At 43.5% G+C, this 15,743-nt stretch overlaps 1 protein-coding gene across 2 annotated transcripts in view; it reads right to left on the bottom strand.

Moving 5' to 3' along the window:
* Positions 1–15,743, bottom strand: part of MMP28 (matrix metallopeptidase 28) — a 496,737-nt gene that overhangs the window by 413,114 nt on the left and 67,880 nt on the right. The window lies entirely within an intron of this gene.

The raw sequence follows: 15,743 nt of genomic DNA, 5'->3' as shown, positions 1-15,743 counted from the left end.
CATAAACATGCAGCACTTTCTTCTTCAGAAAATCCTCCCTCTCCATCAAACTGACCATAGAATTGTGCTAGCTAGATCCATGGTTTTGACAAACCTTTACTTTTGCAACATCATCTCCTGAGTCTCCACAAGAAATTCACTACCAGGCTCCAAACACTTCCGAAGTAGCCAGACATAACATTCCTTAACCTGTCGAACGAGGATCACACAAAACCTGCCCGGTATTCCACTAGATCATGGTGGATGCCAAGATTAAATTAATGGTGCACCATTTACAAAGTTTGTTGGTACTTGGCCAATCCCCAACAAGCGCCCTTCACTCTCTTTGTCCAAATGATCAGCCAACGATCCTTGAAGTGGATGAAACAGAGGCAGATCTTTGTCAGTACAAGGACCCAGACTGAACACGCTAAACCCCAAGATCAGACCTGAATCCAACAACATGCTGTTCATAAAAACTCATGAAAAAGAAACTTATCAAGTCTACCTTGAATTGATCTTGACACTTAATTGGAGTCAGCTCTTAAGAATGGCAGACTGTTACATACCTGACAGGATTGGACTATAAGGATCCTATCAAACTATGAATCTGGACTTCCCTTTTCTGTCAGCACTCTCAAGCAATCAAAAGGAGAAATGGAATGATTTACAAAACTCTTTCCAAACCCCCTAAATAAATAATTAGATAGAAAAATCAGTCCTTAATTTTCTGTTTTAAGATGTCTTGAACAATATCCTCAATTAATTAATAATACTGGGCCTTTTAGATGAGAAATGGATAAGTAGTTCAGGAAACAGGGATAGAGGTTTATCACGTTGAAGCCTATATAATACAGGAGCCAACCAGAAGCATAGCCTCACATCTTCGAAGTTTACTTGGTAGTTGAAAATACTGGAGTGAGGACACGGACCTTTCACTTACAGGAGTGTGTGAGCAGGGATTATCATTTACAGGAGTGTGTGGGCAGGGATTATCACTTACAGGAGTGTGTGGGCAGGGATTATCACTTACAGGAGTGTGTGAGCAGGGATTATCATTTACAGGAGTGTGTGAGCAGGGATAATCACTTACAGGAGTGTGTGGGCAGGGATTATCACTTACAGGAGTGTGTGGGCAGAGATTATCACTTACAGGAGTGTGTGGGCAGGGATTATCACTTACAGGAGTGTGTGGGCAGGGATTATTGATTAGCTTCCAAGAGATTCTGTGGCATGTATGACACCTGAGCCAGTCCTGGCGTTTTCATGCTGATTTCTTAGCGCCCATACCTCTAATTGTAAATGCGAATCAATGCGCTCTATACTAAAACCAACATAGCAGCTATGAAAAGTAGGGATGGCTAGCATTTTTTCTCCAGTACCTAATCGTTCAGAGGAACTCAACCAGTAATACTGAATGTTTAGCTGTGTGTTAGATGATATAGAAGACTGTCACAAATACACAGAGCGTGGCATTCTCTTTTAAAGTAAACAGTCACCTGGTGGAGACTGGCATGGATATACAAGATGGTTAAGGATATCGATACCTGGATTTGGAGTGCTCAGCTCTGTTACTAAATGTATTGCATCATGTCAATTTTAATATTTTGCCTCTGGGGAATTGACATGCCTCGAGTCACCAACCAGTATCTTTCACCCAAAATCGACTTCCACCCGGAATCGACAGTACCTGCTGACTCTCAGCAGTAGTTAAAAGACTTTACACCTTCTGCTTTAAAAAAAATTGTCTGCTTTGCATTTCTAGGTGTTTGTACATGTGAAAATCTCACTTTTGCAGTGGACTCTTTTTTATACAATACTCGAGGAACAAGACACGATACATAGACCTCAACACAAAAATATTTCAGTTATTGCTCCAACGCTCTTACAAAACAGCAGCCTTAGGGAAAGGCGTATAGGGGGAGGGTCAAGCGGCAGCGCGGCAGCATAGTTAAACGAAAGGAATGTCCCACCAGCTGGAAACTGTCATGGCTGCCGCTCAACACACCGGCAGAATGCCAGCAGGGAAAATATTTCTGCAACAAGTTCTTTTTGGCAGGCCAGCTGGCAGATGCCAGCGGGAGAGAGGAGAGCTAGTGCCTGCATTGCCGTCTGTGGGTCAAGGAGACCTTGCGTCTTCTAAACGCGGCTTTCCTACTGGACCACACTGTGGCCCCGGCTGTTTACAGGCCGGGTGATTGGGTGAAGGATTATCGCTGGGTGGGAGACCGCTTCACAGGATCATAGGTGTCCCGGGTATCCTGCATCCAGGTCAGGATGACCAAATTTCCCAGGTCCATGTGTGGATAGTTTGTCCAGTCCCTGTTTTGTATTCGAATTCTAGCACCTGTGTTTTTTACTGGGTCAAATAAGAATACAGGTCCCAGCATTCCACGGAAAAACGAGACTGGCCCAATTAGTCACACATGGAACTGGAAATTGTGCAGCTATGCAGATCCCCTCCCACTGCACAGGGAGAGCATAGAAGGGTCACTGATGCCTGCCCCTGGCCTTTCCTGCCCCGGACCCAGTAGCGCTTCACAACCCTCAGAGATTCCCCAGATCCCATTTAGCACCTGCTTAAAGGTGGTAAACAGGAGCGGAACTGGGCCCATATTTAGGCCCGAAATGTAAAGATGTATATACAGTTTTTGAGCTGGTAAACAAGTGCTATGGAACTCGATGAACGGCGAGCAGTGTTTCTGGTGTTGCGCAAACAATGCCCTAGTTTGAACACCAGACACTTTGGCCCGAAATATTGGAGTGCAGTAAAACTACCTATAAAACACGGATTTACACAGAGCGCTGTTCATTCCTTTGTAAGTTTTACCTCGTCATCACAAATAAAAAATAGGCTGGAATGGGTAATAACGAATGTTCAGGCTGCAAAACTCAGTTGTGCGGGTTTTCACCTCTAGAACTCAATCGCTCATAGGGTTTTAACAATGCTGCCCCTTCGGCTTTCCTGCTGCAAAATATGGCTTTGGAACACGTATGCAGAGCTTGGTCCTCACCTCCAGGAGGCAGAAAGAAGTGAGATGGAGACATGTGTGCACGTAAACACTGAAGGTAAGCGCAACGTTCCTGCACCTCTCGGATCTGGAACCAGGCGCTGTTTATGCCTTATTTCAAGTTGCGCGTGCCTCGTATTGACAACCTTCGTATCCATTCCAAAATCGATGAGGCATTTGTTTTCAAATCTGCGAAAGTTATAAAAGTTATCTTATAATGAAATGCTGGTCTCTTATAATGAAATGCTGGTCCTCCTCAAACTATTCGTTAAAATACCTCACTGAATGGACAGTTAAAGTCCCATTTAGTGGACTGTGATAGTACAAAAAAGGAAAAAATGTTTTTTTGGCACCTCTTATAGCACTAGCTTCCTTTTATGAGTTGGGCACTAAGCATGGAAAAACAGAGACAATGTGCACAATAGTAGGCTTGCCACATCGGTGCCAGTCAGGAGGACATCCGTTTTCTAGCTCTCAACTTCATTTAATAAATCAGTGCATTCTTAAGGCTGCGGTCTTGGTTTATTTCAGTTTAACAGACTGGACTCGTAGTCTCATACCAGCTCTCTCTCTCCCTCCATCAGGCCCGGTTTCAGAAATTTTTATCTGGTTGGTCCAAGGGTGCCTTTGGGTGGGAAATTTGTACCCAATTTGACAATTCTGGAGGTAGTCTACAAGCGCTAGATTTACATTATATTTTCTTCCAGTCATACAGAGCATGTAGAGAGTTATTTGGGAGTAAAAGCTGATGTTTATACGCGACAGGCCCAACCCTCATAATTTCCAGCAAGCCAGACTTCAATAAAAGCACCTGGATACCAAGCAGATTATAACAGTAGTTCACGTTTAAGAAGGTCCCTATAACTACACCCAAGCCTTTGTATCATTGCACTAGGAAGACTGGCTAGTTCCCCTTTGCAATTTGTCCAACACTTATTTCTTTGCGCACTGTGATCTTTGTAACTGTTTATTTTTTGTCATTCTTTTGCTTTTATTGATGAGGTTTAAAACCTTGCAACACAATTTAGACAAAAAAAAGCAGTATATATATATTTTTTTTTATAGAGTTTCATATAGCGCGAACTAGACCCGAAGGTATCCAAGCGCTTTATATGAGCACCAGTTTCATTACATGAGGACACATTCATTTTTGTTAGGCACGAGGAGATTAAGTGATTTGCCCAGAATCACTGGATGTTGAGTGTTGTTGCAGAGACTCGAACCCGTACCCCTGTTTCGCGGTCGACCGCTCTAGCCGTAAGGCCACATCCTCTCCCCACTACTTGAGAAGTTTTTATGGCTGGCAATAGTAAAACTGGTAATCTTCCGGAGCATATCAAACAGAGAGTCCTAGGGGCACAATGGCCCACTTTGTGCTCGCCCAGGCACTATGGTGTTACACAAGAGGGCTGCTTGGGCAGCTCCTTCTGCAATACTGATGGTGCAGGCGCACACAGAGCCAGTGCCATCTTCAGAGCACATTCTCTAATTTTCATGGAAGTATGGCCCCAAGCCATGAGGGAATGACTGCCTCTGCGCCTGACCCAAATCATGAATACAAGTGCAGGGGGCAAAAAGACCTTCAGGATGCACACTGACAATACACCACAAAAAGGTGGTGCGCAGTCTGTGTGCCTCCGTAAGCCAGACTTCTGGAGGATGCCAAGGGGCTACCATGGACCCCCAGCATCGCAGTCACTAACTGCACCTGTCTACAAGGGGTTCCCTCTTTAAATTGCAGGCAGCATGCCGCCTGAATTTTGAAACACGTGATTTCTATACATATAAACAGCAGCTCCGTATTTTATTGAAAGTATTGCCCCCAGGGCAGGTGCAGGTTCAGGGCTGTCCTGAGGGCTGCACATTCATTGTAATAGGGTGCACCTGTTTAAAGGTGCACAGTGATGTCAACAGGGACAGTGCTCCCTATCTGTATTATGGGCCCTGTTGTTATTTTCAAACTCTTTTACAAACTCATCCATGCATAAGTTTGCTGTGAGCTCCATCTCATGCGCAAAAGTGGTCAAATTCTGTTTCCACTCATTGTGCGACAGGAAGGTGAGAGGACAGACGACAGTGTTGTAAAGGTGTGCTTACAAGCTGTTGCTGCAATCCCTAGAACAACTGCAGAGACCTACATCTCTTGAAGTATTTGAAAAGCTTCAGCATAATCAAGCACAAGTTCACAAATGGTGGCGACATCTGCACCAGTGTAGCTCCATGAGGTGAGATGTGCCTTCAGGGGGTGGAAGCACTGATTTGGGCTGTCATGTCCAGTGTGCAGTCAGTGATGATTCGGAGGTTCTTGGCATGGGTGATGGGGATAGGATTAAGTCCTAGCTCTGTTGGCCATTAGTTAAGTCCCACAGAGAAGAGCTCTCCACAAAGATCACTTCAGTCTGCTCAGAGGTCAATTTTAGGCAGATGGACTTCACCCATCATTCGCTAGTCATTGTGAGATATATATATATATATATATATATATATATATATATATATATATATATATATATATATTATCTACTGGCGGTCGCCAGTAGATAGTTATAGTTAGGACCGTGTTTCCATAGGAAATCCGCAACATTCTATTTGGAATAACTTTGGCGCCGATTGACGAATCCTCGCGAAATTCTCAAAATAGGTGGGGCGCTCCGCTCCGCTCCTACCCTGAAAGTCTCGGGGGGATTCGTCAAGTGGGGGCTGAGAAAAAGGGGGGGTCCCAAAACGCGTTTTCCCCATGCATTTTTCCATAGGACTTTTAGTCCGAGCTACAGCCCGAACGGCTGAACAGAATTACTTGAAATTTGGCAGAGAGGTAGCCGTCAGGTCCGGGATGTGCCTTTTGAAGGTCTTGTGTAAATCTGTTCAGTATTTCCTGAGAAAATAGCATTTAAATCAATATATATATCTATAGGCGCGCTCCGAGCGTGTACCGTAAGCTTACCGTACGCGCACGCCGCCGTGCACGAGCGCGATTCTGATTGGTTGTTAGATCTCAGTAAACATTCGAATCGGTCGAAACCAGGAAGTGTCGGCCGCCATTTTGTCTCTCGCAGTCTGAGGGGGTGAAAAACAAAGGTGGAGAACGTGAAAAGGGGGCAGGGTGGACAGTTCCTGACCCCCTAGCCTTTGTCAGGGGGTCCCAGAAGGACCCCCAAGGGCAAAAATGAATTAATTTTTTTTTTCGAAAAATCGCCGAATGCGCGTAGCGTACGCGCACGGCGTAAACGGAGAAATTCCGTGAGAAAAATTCCGCGAACTTCGCGTAACTATTCCGCGATTACGCGTACCGTACGCGCACGGCAAAAAAATTTTTTAAAAAAGGAAAGCTTAAAAAATTGTGAGGTAAGGTTGGCTCTTAAAAGAGCCGTTGGGTTAATACAGGGATAGAGGAAAGAAAGAATGGGAATATTATGAGCGTCTACAAACGTGCTGGTCTATCTTATTGTTAATAAGGGAAACACTGGTCTCCCCAAAAACAATAAGACCACAACACGTTGTACACCTCATTGAAACCCTCCGAAATCGAGGGTTAATGTCCAGAGGAGCAGAAGAAGGTGATGCTCCCACCTCAGAGGAAGGGCTCAGCTGAGCTGCCGATGATGTACTCGGCTGAGCTTCTGAGGTTGGGCTCCGGTGACTTACTGAAGAGTTTTCTTCAGTATGTCGAGCAAAGGTCCTGGGATGTTTATCCCTAAGGTGTCTCATCATAGAGTGATTTCCAAAGGAATACTTCTTCCTTGGATCTCCTCTAGATAAAACACGGTCACAAAGTGTGCAAGTGACCAATGGAGCATTGACCTTTTTCTGCCCCTCTGGAAAAGTAAAATACTCCCACACAAAAGAATCCTTTTGTTTCCTCCTTCTCTGTCTGATGATGGTGCTGCTAGGCTCACTCTCAGAAGAGGTCTGCTGCTCTGCCATTGTATCTCAATGTCAATTCAGCTCCTTCTCCTAGGGGATCTCAAGCAGTAATGAGGGGAATGGGTGTGGTGTGGGAAGTTTCTGGAACTGAAAGTAGTTTCAACCAATGAAAAGTGTTCTTTGTGGATCACATGACCTACCATGCGCGCTCCGTAAGCTTACGGTACGCGCTCGTAAACAAGTACGCATGCGCAAACGTGACGCTTACGGAGCGCTTACGGAGCGCGTACGTAAGACGCACTCGCGCATGCGCATTACACGCCCCTGCGTAACCGCGACGTTGCTTCCGCGCAACACGCATGCGTGTACGCGTACGTCACGTACGTATCACGTAAGCGCACCGTACTTATGACGTACGGAGCGCGTAGCGTCAGCTTACCGTACGCGCACGGCAATAAATGCATAAAAAAAATTTCAAGAGTTGTAGAAGATAATAACTGTGATGTACAACTGTATGTAAACATTAATTTTTAAAAAATTAACCATTCCATAATGCAGGATATAGTACATATATTATTTTATAAATAGGTTGGAAATTATTTTTTACCAAAAAGCTCAAAAAAAAATTGCATTTAAAAAACCGTACAAATTCACTGAAAAAACCATAGGTTTCACACACGTTATAGTTAGGAATTAGCATTTAAAAAACCTTGCAAATTCACTGAAAAAACCATAGGTTTCACACATGTTATAGTTAGCTGGATATTTCACTCGTAAAAAACCAATGAAATTCCCCCGTTATAGTTAGTGCAGGCAACTAGAACTCACGCGACCGCAATCCTCTGCTGATGATGTCAAATATTACATCACTGATGACATATGTGTCTTCATGAAAAATAAATATTTGTAATATATGTATAGCTAAAGATTAATGGAAGAAGACATGGGTAAATAAGTGTCTAAATACAGTGATGTAATATTTGACATCATCAGCAGAGGATTGCGGTCGCGTGAGTTATAGTTGCCTGCACTAACTATAACGGGGGAATTCCATTGTTTTTTTACGAGTGAAATGTCCAGCTAACTATAACATGTGTGAAACCTATGGTTTTTTCAGTGAATTTGCAAGGTTTTTTAAATGCTAATTCCTAACTATAACGTGTGTGAAACCTATGTTTTTTTCAGTGAATATACATATATATATATATATATATATATATATATATATATATATATATATATATATATATATATATATAATATATTCTAGACAGATTCAGCTAAGGGGAGAAGCACTGAGAGCTTGTGGGACATTCAGTTTTTAAGGCCCTGTTTGTGAATAGTGAAAGTTTGTGCTTGTGTACCTCTAGTGTATGGGGTCTACATATGTACATGTGCAGTTTGAGTGAGTATGTGTGCCTGCTTGTGTTACTTTAGTGCATGTATGTGGCATGGCCATTCTACTGTAGGTTTTTATGTGAGTAGCGTTCGTTTGAGCCTGGTGTGAGTGCGTGTGTTGTGTGTATAGGTATAAACATGGTGTTTATGCATGTGGTGGGTGCTCGTGTGTGGTGTGTTTTGCGTTCATTAAACAATAGATGGGTGTGAAAAATGATATTGATAAAATTAACTTCTTATAAGCAAGCAGACAGTATGTATTTTCTGAATGTGCATGTGATGCAACTTTGGGTCCTGAAGGTTGAAGGACCACATACCCCGCAGCTTCTGTGCATGAAATCAGCCGTGCAACCTTTCACTGTAACAGAGAATCTTATCAAACCTAGTGCTATACAATGAAATGTAGAACAGTAAATAAACACTACTTAGGAAACGTGATCAAATAGAATATGTTACCTTTTGTCTTAAAAATTGTACATATTTGGTTTGAAAATAGCTGTATAAAGTTTATACTGTGATGTACACAGACAATCCATTTATCTGAAAATAATATTTTGTTTGTGGCAAAACTAAAGAGATAACAATTTTAAAATGTACCTATGAAATGAATTATTCAGTTCTGTGGAGAGTTTTGATAATTAACCTTAATGCCACCATGGGTATATCATGCCACATTGCATAACGTTTGGTAGCGCTCTATTATACCGAATTTTGATCTGTACTATTGGTAGTACATATTAAGAGTAAGATCACTTTAAACAGAGCCTCTTAAAATACGCAGGGGAGGGCCAAATTATGTAGCAGGGTTGACTAAAATATGCAGCAAGGAAAGGCAAATAATGCGTCGTAATGAGGCACATATTGTGACAGTATTACTTCATAATTTTTATTTTACACTTATTATCAATACCTGGGCATGCGCTGCACTTAAGTAGTACAAGTTTACCACCCAGGTATAGCACCCAAGGCCTGTCAGCCTTTGCGAAGGGCCTTCAACTGTGCGGCAACATGTGTGGCAGTATTTTTAGCAACTTTTGATCAATTTGAGCTAGAAACATTTTTATGCAGGTTATGCATCAGATAATGGATGTGACAAATGCATAAAATCCATAATTATGTGGAAAAAACAATAGCCTGCAACATTGCATAGTTCCAGTGGCTCTGACACTAACCTAGGAATATTTAATGTACTGTAACAAGAATATCAGAAATGAAATGCGCACATTTATAATCCTGCCACACTGGTGAGAGTATATTCAGCCCAGCACACTTTTTACTTGCGATAAAAAGGTTATTTTCTTTACAGCAGCATCTAGCAGAGATCAGATAGATGCACATATTCTAGTAGGCATTGTAATTCCACATTATGGCAGAGCATCTTATGAGACATTAACTGCCACTATCTTCATAGTATAATGCATGCCGCACTCTGTAGTACATTACTAAATGCATCCTACACAGACTAAACTACATGATGGTCTTAGAACCCCCATACAGCAACAGCCAAAATTATAGTGCAGAAGGCCGTTCATAGCCTTGTGCGCTGGTGCCACTCCACCTGCTGCATCATTGGGAGGTAATAGAAGGTAAAAGACCTCCTTGGGCCTTACACCGCTGCCGGGCTGGCGGCCGGCTATCATTCACGGATTGCTTAGGCTTGGGGCAGACTGGTGTCTGTCGGGGCTTTTACAGTTGATGCAGCTGGATGACACGCTTGCCATGCTTACTGACTGATCAGACCCAGGACAGCCACTTGACAGGGCCTTTCAACACGGTCATGTTGCTGGCCACCTTACCTGCTACCTGAACCGTTGTGAGCTGCTATTAGAGAGTATGCCAACATCGCTCACTGAGGGACTGCAAGACCCAGGAACCTCAGGCGGCTGAGGAGCCACAACCAGCAACCACTACAAAGCGCCGTTCAGTCACCCGCTATGCAAGACATAGGGCGGGCCTTCATCGGCAGGAAGTGGCAGGGAATGGCAGGGAAGAGCACCCCACCCCCCCCCCCGGCTTTGCAGGAGAGTAGCGCCTTACAATTTAAAGGAGGCTGTTGTTGTCAATTTGATGTGTTAGGATTGAAGCCCTATTCAACTTTCCATTGTGAGGGCCATGGGAAAAAGAACTAACCAATAGGTCTCGCCTTTGGAACCTTATAAGTGATTAGCCAGATGTTTTGGTTTGGCCTTTGTTTTAAGCTATGTTGTAGAGTAGTGTGGCTACTGTGCAGCTGTGTTGCTTGGTAATGTTGAGCTGGCTTTGTGTTTATGTGGTTTTAGTTTATGCTGATGTAGTGCATTGTTGGATGTGGCCCTTTGTGGCTAAAGTTCCTTAAACTTTTTGCCTTCCTCCTAGATCGGTTTCTGACATTATGTTGCCGACTTAGATGCTTTGGGTACTTTGCCACTGCTGATCAGTGTCAAAGTACAAGTGCTCCCTGTATAAAGTGTTATGGTAATTGATTGACCATAATTGGTATATGTGCCTTACTAGTAAAGTCCCTAGTAAATAGGGTGTCCCACTTTGCCCTGACTAGAAGCAAGGGTCCCTATTTGGACTAAGGTGACTGCCTCAGCCAACTAGAGACACCCAGTTCTAACATGCATCATTTATGTTGAAGTTGTAATTTGTTGGTGCTGAATTGCTGCTGTGGTATGGCTGTGCTGGTGCTGGTGTGGAGCCGTGTGACGAGCAGAATGGCGCGCATTACCTGGTTACTGCAGGTAGAGTAGTACACCAACATCACAGATGTACATTGCAGACGTGTGTGCCTAGGCATTGTTCTGTTATTACTGCATGCTGATTGGCGGAGTTCATATGTAAGGTGGTACAGAATCACACGACTGAGCAGAAGCCAAGATGTAGTCTCGGTTCAAAGTCAGCAGCGCTTACCACTTTGCTACATCCCTTTCGCAGTGACTGCATGTTGACTGATACACAAATCGAACATGTGGCATGCAAAAAGTGGGCATGTTGCGTGTGCAGTCTACCAAGATTACTGCATAGTGACGGGTACAAGGGGCCGTGTGAAGAGCGGAATGGCGCGCATTGCCTGGTTACTGCAGGTCGAGTAGTACACCAACATCACAGACGTACATTGCAGACGTGTGTGCCTAGGCATTGTTCGGTTATTACTGCATGCTGATTGGCGGAGTTCACATGTAAAGTGGAGCGTGAGTTCCAAGGTGGTACAGAATCACACGACTGAGCAGAAGCCAGGATGTTTTCCAGGTTCAAAGTGAGCAGCGCTTACCACTATGCTACATACCTTTCGCAGTGACTGCATGCTGAATGATAAACAAAACGAACATGTGGCATGCAAAACGTGGGTATATCGCGTGTGCAGTCTACCAAGATTACTGTATAGTGACCGGTACAAGGGGCCGTGTTATCCCATTATGTTTGCAGCCACCCAAAACTGAATTAGTATTATCAAAGAAAAAATACGATTCGAACTTTGTTTCTTAAAACAAACGTTTTTACGCTGGTTCGTGTATCTGTGTGAACAAATCCCAATGTATTAGCATTTGTTTTGGAGGAAAAAAGGAGCCTGAAAGTCTGCTGTAGTGTGAAACATTAGCATGTTCCCTACAGCTGCGAAGGAAACCAAGCCGAGCTAATTGAATGTAAATAAGCCTCGTTGTAAAGATCCTAATCTTTGTGTCTGCAGCATCTGTGAGATGCAGATCAACAATTAAAAAAAAAACGTGCAAAAACAACTGTAGGTTACAGCTAAAAGGTACAAAAAAACTAGAAACGCGACAAACGTAAAAGGATTTAAAAATGTACAATTCATTTTATGGATTCCACACAGGCCCTGAAGTACATGGGACTACATTTATTTTATAAAAGCGTTCCAGTATGTTAATAGAAAACCAGGATTGAATCCAGATTCCAGGCATTCATATTATGTAGTGGTATTTTACATATAGGAAGAGCGCACTGGTAAATATAAACCAATATTTTCGGGTACTTAGCACTAGCACCTTATAATCAACATAACAGCTTCTGCTCCAGACCGGAGCACATTTATTTTTAGTGCATCTTAAAAATGTAAAGTATGTGCCCAAAATCACACGTTGTAGAGCAAATTTTAACACTGGAACGTGAGTTCCAAGGTGGTACAGAATCACGCGACTGAGCAGAAGCCAGGATGTTCTCCCGGTTCAAAGTCAGCAGCGCTTACCACTAGGCCACATCCCTTTCGCAGTGACTGCAAGCTGACTGATACACAAAACAAACATGTGGCATGCAAAATGTGGGTATATCGCGTGTGCAGTCTACCAAGATTACTGCATAGTGACCGGTACAAGGGGCCGTGTGAAGAGCAGAATGGCACGCATTGCCTGGTTACTGCAGGTCGAGTAGTACACCAACATCACAGACGTGTGTACCTAGGCATTGTTCTGTTATTACTGCATTCTGATTGTTGGAGAAAAATTAAAACATGAAGCGCAGAAACTGTTCATATGTTTGCTTTACTTTTATTACAGCATTCTGGCTGGCACACTGCATTTTGTTTCGAAGGGTAGAGCGCTGTGAATTGTAAGGTTTTTTCCCGCATGCCTAGTGATACGAAAGCAAATGTGAATCCCTAAAGCTGCCACCTGATAAGATTCCCGGATCATTATTTGTTACAAAATCAACACTAAAAGCTCATAAGTCACCAACACGAAGGAGCTGCCTCGGTTCGCTATACAGGGGGCCTGTTTCCCTTAATCTGTCTGTGGAGAGCGTGTGGGGGCATAATGATAATCAGTGCTAAAATCATCGCAACACAAATGCAAACATTAAAACTCACCGGTCACCCAAAAAAAAATTCTCTGCACGAGCAAAATCAGAAAGACACCAACACCAAAAACTAAAAAAAATTCAAAGCCAAATACTTCACCACACTAATGTGCTCCCTAAAGCTGATGCCGAATAAGATTCACGGAACATTATTTATTACAAATTCAACACTAAAAGCTCACAGGTCACCAACACGAAGGAGCTGCCTCGCTACTCCCGTGCAGCGTGATCGCTAACGGGGCCCCCCTTTCCTGGTGACAATAACAACCCGTACCTGCAAGGAAGGGAATTGGTGTACTGGGGGTCCGTTTCCCATAAACTGATTGTGCGAAGCATGTGGGGGCATAATGCTAATCAGTGCTAAAATCATCGCAACACAAATGCAAACATTAAAACTCACCGTGCACTGAAGGGAGTTGCGGTACCGGGGGCCTGTTTCCCGTAAACTGATTATGGAGAGCATGTGGGGGCATAATGCTAATCAGTGCTAAAATCATTGCAACACAAATGCAAACATTAAAACGCACCGCCCTCCCCACCCCCAAAAAATACCATGCTCAAACAAATTAAGAATGACACCAAAAACGAAAAATAGTTCCAAGACAAAAACTTCAGCACACTAGTGGCAGGCTTACAGTAGTTAGGCGGTGCTGCATAGGCGTTCCCAAACAAATAAAGGAGGAACTAAAGGACAGATTAACCGGTCAAAAGCAAAAGATTTAGGCTGACAAGCGACCAAGCCAATAAAAAGGCAATAGACGGAGTTTCGCCACTGATACGGATTACTGGATGTCTCGGAGAGACAGCGCATCCGCGCTGCCTAGGCGAGACCTAAAAACTAAATTATCCAAAGGAGCGAAAGACCCCTCAATTGCACTTGTGCAGTCAATTACCAACTATTTGTCCACCGTTATGGAAGTAATTGATTTTGAAATTGGTTTGGTGGACGACAGAATTGCAGCAGCTAAGCTGCTTTCCTTAACACCCCCTCTCCCCTGCAGCTAGCAATACATGAAGTCCTTGCTTTCTACAAACTCTACTGCGAAACCCCATGCTGCTTAGCGGAGTAGTTGGTCCTCAAACAATTCTAATAAGAGAAGAACTGTAGGTGCTGGTAATGGCCAAATTAGTAACCTGCGTGTGGTTCTTAGCAGCTCTCTGGAGACTATTTTGGCCATTTCCAACACCCCCCCTCAGTCAAACTCGCCACCTTCAAAGATAATCTGGAAGAGTAAGCAGGCCCCTCTAAAACGGAAAGCCTTGCCAGAAAATATATACATGTTTTCATAACATCAAGTACAATACAAATTAGTAAATATGACTAATTTATACATTACAATCCAGCTCCAGATAAGAAAATTCTCAGCATCACAATATTAGTGGCAGCATTCCCAGCAGTGTCCATTTCAGAGGACATTACAATGGGAGGAGAGCATGGGCTACCTCTATACACACCCCACAGGCCCCAAATCTTTTCCCACTTGCCCAATAATCGTTTTAGCTCAATATATCTGTCCCTCTACTATTAATGTTCAGCAGGTTGAAAGCACAATGTTCTACTCGCTGATTTCTTTTCATTCTGTTGTTAAGAAGCACTGTCATGGGCTGTTTGACAAACTGCAGTCTATGTTGAAGGGCCTGTGATCTGAGATTATGGTGAATACGGAGCAGCGGATGGGGAAATTCATGGCACTGTCCATCTACTACCAGATTGTGCCGTCCTTAGCTGATGCCCCTAGATTCATCCCGTCTGCTCCTTATTCAAAGCTCGTTGATAATCATGTTAAAGATATCTCCCCACTAGGGCCCAATAATATTTCAGCTACTCCAGAGGGTGGTCCATTTGTAAGAGACAGCTATGTGGGCTCAGCCGAGTTCTCCAATTTCAGATCTACTTCTTCTTATAATCACCAGCAGTTCTCCGCACCCAAAGCCAGTCATTTAGTCCCTCCTGATCTCCATTTGTCTCGTTTACATTTATCCCCAGAGTGCACTCCTTTTGTTAACCTCTTGGACCAAGTCCCAACTTTACATCCAAATGAGAGGGAGAACTGGTTGGGTCTGAAACACAAAGTAATCCATTGGATTAAGGTGAATTCCGGACGGTCAGATGACCTCGCTAGAGAAATCCTGACAGTGCGCAGAGTGTCATGGGCGGGCGCAGGACTGAAATCCTCTGATGCCAATTGTGTCATCATTAATTTCAGAAGACATTTGCTGGTGGAAATACAACTTGTCGCCCTGAACCACATGGTTGGTTCTCAAGCCACCTCTGGTGTTTTTTTACAGGCCTGCCCAAATTGTGTGTCAGGGGTGTAATAGAATCACCCAGGCTCGGGTGGCAATTGTAGACTCAAGAAGGCTCCCTTTATCGCTTTAAGCAACCGATTCTCCCAGTTAGGTAACATTCAGGATACTGATTAATGCTCTGTGTCGACTAAGTCCCCAGTCCTCACTTCCTCCTCTATGGTTTTTGATGATCATCTCAGGTTCGCATCAGCCGCTCCTCCAAAAGTTGAAACAACATTAAAAGACTCTTTGTACTTGGTGGCCTCGAATTTGTTATCCTATAACATCGCTGGAGTTTATTCCAAATTGTCCAACAAAGACTGGCTATCATTTAGAAAAGACTTTGATGTAATATGCCTGCAAGGGACTTAGTCGGCGGATCCCTTGCAAGTAGATGGTTTTCAATCATTT

This window comes from Triturus cristatus, chromosome 3_2 (assembly GCF_964204655.1).
Source record: "Triturus cristatus chromosome 3_2, aTriCri1.1, whole genome shotgun sequence".
In the NCBI taxonomy this organism is placed as follows: Eukaryota; Metazoa; Chordata; class Amphibia; order Caudata; family Salamandridae; genus Triturus; species Triturus cristatus.
This window is presented reverse-complemented; position numbering and strand designations above follow the sequence as displayed.